Raw genomic sequence first — 8,119 nt, forward strand, 5'->3', positions numbered from 1 at the left:
AAAACTTTGAGTTTCTTTCCACAGTTCAACTTGCTTTCAGGACATTGTAATTGCAGAACTCTACGAATAAAAGCTTTTTAGTTTTCTTCAATGCTTCGACTTTTTATAACATGTGGATGTTTATCTTTTTGACCTCAGTCCCCCGCCAACATGATGCTTTAAAGATCCAAATACAATCCTCTGAACGACATCGTAGGACATAGCTGAATCAATGAAAACGAAACTACAACTTTTTTTTCTTCACGTACTGGCAAAAAATAAATTACTAGATACATGAACTGCACAAACTTGTACAATATGTATCTAAAACAAAAAAATTATGTTTGTTTCGTATGTTGCAATAGATAAAACTAAAACATAACGAGATACATGATTAAGCAAAACTTTATAAACTCAGATACGAGATGAGCAAAATGTATCATTAGCATAAAAAAATGTATTTTGGCCTTATTAATATAACAACAAAAAATTTCTACAAAACAATAATCAACCAAACTTAGATACAAAATCAAATAGTGTCAAATAATTAACAACTGATACATAATAAACATAACATACCTTTTCTTGTCCGATCTTTTGGCATAGAAATTGAATGTAGTGATGATTAGTGGATATGCCCAAAATCAAGCTCAGTTTTCTTAATTTTGACATACAACTTCACACTCATTTCGTTACGAATCAACAACGGACAAACATTTCCTTCAACAATGTAACGAGCCTCAATTTTTTTTGGGTTTCATCGATTTCCAGTTCTTCGATGATTGTCGAAATCAGTTTTTTGTAAGTTACATGTTCACTGATCACGATTCCATCGCTCTTATAGCCCAGATAGTTGATTTATTAGGCCAAACACTGGAATGATGTAACAACACAGAAATATTTATTTTAAATACAAAAACAAAAAAATGGTCGTATGAATTTTTTGAACAAGCCATATGAAGATTTTGCAATTTCAAAACAGATTATGGAAAGGTTTTTGTTTAGAATGGTGGAATAACAAACTAATTATCATAAATCGTGGGATTTTATTTTGTTTTTACCTTAATTAGTTAGCTTAATTGTTCTTTTAATACAAAGTTATTCGTTACCTCCCTTAAAACGTGTTAGTTTGTTTAATTAAAACATGTATCCATAGTATGTATCTAGGTTAATTAACATGTATCATCAAAGGTCAAAAGTTGTGATTTTATGAGATTTTGGAAATAGTTGGGTTTTTTAGTAAGTACTAGAAAAAATGTCATTATATATGTATTTTTTTTAAATGTAATTGCTCAAGATATGGGTATTTAGAAGGAACTAGTGAATTGATATTCATTAGGATGAACATCGGTGTTATGAAATAAATGACACTCTGAATGCGAAAATAAAGATAGTCTTAATGATAATGAATGAAATAATTAAGGTGTATATATAATTTTTAATTGTTTGTGTAGACATTATACAAGGAAAATAATCAAAAGAATTGATGTATATATATATATATGTGTGTGTGTGTGTGTGTGTGTGTATGAATTTAATTGTTTTCTTAAAAAGGAAAAAAAGTTATTTAAGGAAATCATCTGTAAAATTGATCATGAAATTAGGAGAAGGAAAAATATGCAATGTAAATCAACAAATTCAAAAAGTTTTAGAAAAAGAATTAATAGCATTGATAATGAAAGGAATTAAATTTGGCTACCTTTAATATTCTATAAGATATTTAGTGTCATTGATTGATAGTATTTTATAAATTTATAAGTGAGGAAAATTTAAAAAAAATGCTCAAAAAAACCACAAAAAAGATAAATAGCATTCCTTGATTCTTAGGCATGCCACATCAGCAATCTCTAATCTCTGTCTCTCTCTCTCTCTCTCTCTCTCTCTCTCTATCTATCTATCTATCTATCTATCTATCTATCTATATATATATATATATATATATATATATATATATATATATAAGAGTAAACATTTTTTGCTTTAAATAATCATAAGTAAAATACATATTAATCACCTATACACATTTATTATAGTAGAATTATAACATGATTCTTTCTAATCCTTATTCACGTCTCATTTACAGCGTAAGCAAGAAAAATAGCTTATTTATTTGATCATACTATGTAGATATGTTATTAAGAGAATTAAATGAAGGGATTTGATTCTTTTGTTAAGAATTAAGAGAAGTTAAGAAAATAGTTTATTTTAAGTTTTAATATAATATTTTTAATGTGATTAACAGATTTAAGGAGTGACTTTTGAACTTTTCTAACATGGTACATAAATGATATTTCAAAAAAAAAGAGAATAAAAATAATTGTGTTTCTTAAACAAAGAGAGGTGCTGCATTATCTTTTTTTATTATTCAGATACATACATACATACATACATATATATATATATATATATATTATAATAATAATAATAATAATAATAATAATAATTTTCATTCTTTAATTTGTTGTATATCGTCTATAGTACCTTTTTATTATGAATATTAAATAACCATTACAAAAATAAAGGAGATAAATTATGTGAGTAAAAATTAATTTATAAGAAGATAACTGATAGATTATATATGCTTGATAACTTTTACAATCAGTCATATGAAAATACTCTTGTATGGTTGCATTACTACGCACATTTTCATATGCTATTCATTCACATTGAAAAATATCAATGTGTTTAATTAAAATAATAAATATTGTATTTTCACAAAGTGAGTCTTTAGGTATTACCACAAAGTGAGGTTTGGGGTATGCTCAGTTAAAATATATCATAAAAATTTTAAAAGACTAAAAAAATGATTCATTCATTTATTCCGTGACTGATTTCTAATACAATAATATCATATATTTTTAGGGATATTAATAGCTAATTACTATGAGAAATATACCATTGGTAATATATCTTTCAACCGTAGCAAAATATAAGAAAATTACTGTTAGCAAGAAATCATGTGTTATAACATTAAGATTATTGAAAAAGTATATATTTAATTAACATAGTCAAATTAATTTGAAACTGATAAAAATAAATACACAAAAATAAAAATATGCACTAATAATAAGTAGAAGAGCAAAGTCAATTGAGTAAAATTTGCTAATTGAGCTTTCTAATATGTTGGTTAGTAGAGTTTTATAATTTAATTGTTGCTAAATAATAGAAAATTATATATGTGATAAAACATCTTTGTTCAAAATGAAGAAATAAAATAATATTAATTGAAATCAAAATAATACACTAATAAATCTTCAAAATATTTGTAAATCATTCAAATTTCTACATTTCACCAAACTACTATGACCATCCCTCTTAATGAATCTTTCAAGATAATTGAGCTTCCTTCTTTATCTTGATGAACTCGTACAAAACTAATGTGAACATTTGTTTATGAATTTTATGACTTCATCCAAGCGATGGTCATATTAAAAACACCACCTTTTTATGTCCTCTCTTTTGATTATTAAACATATGATTGATAAAAATGATGAAGAAGAAAATCGAGAAAGGAAAAAAATAACTAAATCACTATACTACTTAAAAAATTGAGAATATGAAAATTTACATTCAACAACTCCATAGATAATTGTTATTTATAGATTGGATGATTCAATATAATTTGGTAGAAGGAAGTTGGAGAGATATAATTTAAGTAGAGAATACAAATAGATGGATATTTTTTGTAACTCATTTGATTTAATTAGAATAGTAAATATGATTGATCTTTTTTATTTCATAAATAAATTAACTAATGAAAAAAATGACGAAAAAAGCCTCCGAAGTTGAGATGCAAGGTGCACACATAATCCTAGTGTTCACTTATGACTGATTTTCAACCAAGTTAATACCGTTCTGTGTTCGAGACTACTATAAACAAATCCCCCCTTTTACTTTCCTATTTTGCCCATAGAGTGTAACCACTGAGATTTTCCAAACCACGTATTCGTTTGGGATTCCCCAACCTTAGTTGGGTTACTATATCTTGACAGCGACCGTATCATCACCTAAAAGGAGGTGTTTCTTGGATGTTATCAAAGAAATGGTGCCATTGTCGGGGACCACGGTGTTGATTTGTGGATTAAGGTTATTGCAATTTTTGGGGTTTTAGTTTTTTTTGTTTTTTCTTAGTTGGGCACGCCGGTGTATGCTTAACACACGGAGTTGAGGCAATCCCTTATTACCAGTGAATTCGAATCCAGAGAGGATCCTATAAATACTTGGTAGGATGTTTAACCCGAAAAGAGGTGATAACCCAAAAGGGGTTCGTGATATAGTGCCTCCTACTGACGGGGTACAAGACATTATTGATTGTCATATGGGTGAGTTTTTAGCTCAAACGAAATCCAAAATGTGAGCAGAGGAAGCAGCTCGGAGGATATCTAGGTATGCGGATCTAGCTGAGCAGAGCCAAGCAGCAGACCCCCGAGCAATACTCGGTGGAAATCAAAATAGAGCTAGAGGTGTCCGTGTTCAAGTTATCCCAGCATATTAGTATGTGTACCCATATATAGATGATGAGGAAGATATGGGATAGGTTGAGCCAACAAAGAATTAAGCCATAGTACCTCCTATTTTTCCCCTAGGCATAAAACTTGACATCACGAGTGCTATGATCCAACTTTTAAATTTGAAGGGTATGTTTGAAGGATTGCCTATCGATGATGAAAATTTTTACCTTGTAAATTTCCTTGGGATCTGTAACTTGTATACCAATCTAGGGGTAAATTAGGAATCACTTAGACTGAGTGATTTCCCCTTCTCACTTACAGGAGAAACATCTTTATGGCTAGGGGAATTTCCAAGAGGCTCTATCACGACTTGGAATGAGTTGTGCAGAAAATTCTTAAATAGGTTCTTCTCTCTATCAAGGATGTTGCAGCTTAAGGACGCGATTTATAATTTAAAGTTGTTGCAGTCAGAATTTATGTACGAGGCTTTGTTCAGGCTTATAAAGAAGCTGAACTTGGTGCCCAATCATCAGTATTCAGGGAAAAGCTTATCAGAGATATTCTACAGATCCCTGAACATCAGCTTTAGATCCATGGCAAACACCATCTATGGAGGAGCTTTTATGAGACTACATTAGGAGACAACTTCGGAGATGTTAGATTGGATCTCACTCTCTAACTGAGGGTGTCAAACTCGAGAGGCTGAGATGGGATTTGGTACTTATGCTATTGGTTCTTCCTACGACCAAAGAGCAGCTGATGATACAGTAGCGCACGAAATTATATTACTAAGGACTGATTTAGGGGTGCTAGCGAAGCAGTTTACAGTGGCCAGTTCTGAGAAAGTGAATGCAGTAGTAGCACAGAGGTCAACTTATAAAGTATATGAGTCTGAATTAGAAGAGAAAGCTAACTACCTGGGTTATCAGATGGCGGGTTTCCGAGCCTAAGGTCAAGAGAACCAAGGTTAAAACTATTATGATAGGTATAGAGACCATACTAGAGAGCGAGATAGTGACTGGAGGAAGAAAAATCACTATAGAAATAAGGGTGATAGATACATTTAACCTCATAGATGCAATACAGAATCTAGAATGGAAGAGATGTTTGCTAAATTAGTGAAGGGTTAGGAAAATTAAGAGACCAGCCTTAAAGAAATTAAGGCTAATATTTCAGGATTGACCTAAAAGGTTAAGTCACATGCCACTGCTATCAAGCAGTTGGAGCACGAGTTTGGAAAAATGTCAGCAACTCTAAACCAGAGGCATCTAGGTACCCTTCCGGACAACACTATTCAAAATCTAAAAAACGACGGTCACATACTTGCTGTTACCACTAGGAGTGGTATCACTACTATGGATCCCCCAATGCCTGCTATAGAAGTTGTTAATGCTGAGACACATGATGCTGAGTCAGAGAGGGTAGAGGATGATAGAGATACAGTTGCTAAATATAAAGGTAAGGGTCCAATCGTTGAGCTAGAGGTAAGATAAATTCCAAAACTACCCCCACCTTTTCCTCAGCGACAGATGCATAAGAAAGAGGAAGGTACATTTAAACAGTTTATTATGATGCTGAGAGAATTGAGTTTGAGCATACCTCTTCTTGAAGCATTAGAGAAGATGCCTGGATACGCCAGGTTTATGAAACAATTAGTCACAAGAAAGAAAGGATCAACTTTTGAGGATATTGAGGGTTTGCACCACTCCAATGCAGTCCCGACTAGGTCCTTGGCGTAAAAAAAGGTGATCCCAGAGCATTCACTATACCATGTATTATTGGGTTATCCATATTTGCTCGAGCCTTGTGTGATTTAGAGGCTAACATTAATTTGATGCCATTGGCCGTCTTTAATCATCTAGGCTTGAACCCTCCAAAACCAACTTTGATGCAGCTATTGATAGTTGACCGCACAGTGAAGAATCATTTGGGAATCTCTTATGATGTGATCGTCATGGTGGACAAATTCATTTTCCGATCGACTTTGTCATCTTGTCTGTGAGGTTGACAACGAGACGCCAATTATTTTGGGAAGACCATTCATGGCCACATCCGGAGCTATGGTTGACATGAAAAAGGGTGGGCTAAATTTCTGAGTCAACGGTAAGGAGACAATATTCAACATCTAAAAGTATATAAAGAATCCAACCGACATAAGGGTAGTGTCAGTGATTGATTGTATTGATGAACTTGGAGGATATCTCTATGGGTATCTTATTGAATTCTGAGTAATCAAGAAACCTATATCGGGCCGCAATGTTAAATCAAGCGTTGCATGGGAGGAAACCCATGAGTTTTTTGGTGAAGTCTGAGTAACTAAGATAGCCACATCGTGCCGCGACGTTAAATCAAGTGCTGAGTGGGAGTCAACCCACTATATTTTAGTGTTTACATTTTTGTTGTTTTTGTTTTTATAGATTTTTAACTTTTGGACCTTACATGGAATACTGTAAACATTGATACATTCATCGATTTCTAGGTAAGGGGACTGTGTGATCAGCCCTTCATGGTCATAAGTCCCACATGATAAGTTGAGTAGAAAATTGAAAAGTTAAAATTTTGAGGATAAAAAAATGGTTAGATGTGGAATTTGGCACCTAATTTTACTTTTGGGGCCTAAAACTTGAGTTGTGGGGCCATTAGTAGCTGGAAAAATATTGCTATACCAAGTCCGAGTTATAGAAAAACGAGCTAAAAATTTTGGCCCAGCAGGCCGCAGGTGCTTCTAGGACCCGACCACGGGGGTGCCACGACTAGGTCAAAAATTGGGATGACTTTTTCATTAAAATTTTAGGCCCACCAACATTTAAATATTACCTATTACATCCCCCCCCCCCCCCACACTCATATAAAAACATACTAACCTTTATTCTAACTCATTCTAATCCTTAGAACTTTAATTTTTTCTTTAATTTCAAACTTTCCACCGTTAACATAAGCCAACCCACACTTAAGAAAAAGTGAGATTGGTACTTGTTTGAGATACCAACTTGTCCCAACATGCTAGATACAAGTGTCAACCATGTTTTTGCTTGAGTTCTTCATTATTCTCTTCCGGATTTTCATATAGGAGGTAAATTTCTTGGATCTTAATGGTAATATAATGCTTTATCTATTATTGAAATAAGTTGATATGTTTAATGCATTGCTACATAGATTGAAACTATCATACTTGTATGAGGGAGCCTTGAAATAACCTAAAATCACAATGTAGGTCCTTGTTTCGTGTTAAAATTCTAAGTTTAGGCCCTAATCAAAAGTTAAACTTGAATGAACAAAAGTAATGCCATGAGTTGAACTAGTTTGTTTAGTTTGAAAGTCATGATTTTTGATTAGTGTGTATACATTGGATTTGTTGGGGTTTCAAATAGGCTATAGGGGTGTAAAAAGTGAGGAAAAATTTGAATTTTTCAAATTTTGAGTTTTTCAACTTTCACTATTCACTTTTAATGAAAACTAATGTCTAGTTTTTTAGGTATACATAGCACCTAAAGAAGCAAAGAAGAAAACAGCTGGTACTTTGAGGAGACAGGCAGAGTCTCTTAAGCTTAGCAGTTAGGTGGAGGAGTATCCGAGACAACTTTATGTTGATGTTGTAGTTGCATTGACACACAGAGTCATACGAAGACAGACTCATCGGGCTGCTCAGGTAGCTGTAACCCGGCTGAGGATGAAGTCTGCAAGGATAT

Source organism: Capsicum annuum, chromosome 5 (assembly GCF_002878395.1).
Source record: "Capsicum annuum cultivar UCD-10X-F1 chromosome 5, UCD10Xv1.1, whole genome shotgun sequence".
Taxonomy (NCBI): domain Eukaryota; kingdom Viridiplantae; phylum Streptophyta; class Magnoliopsida; order Solanales; family Solanaceae; genus Capsicum; species Capsicum annuum.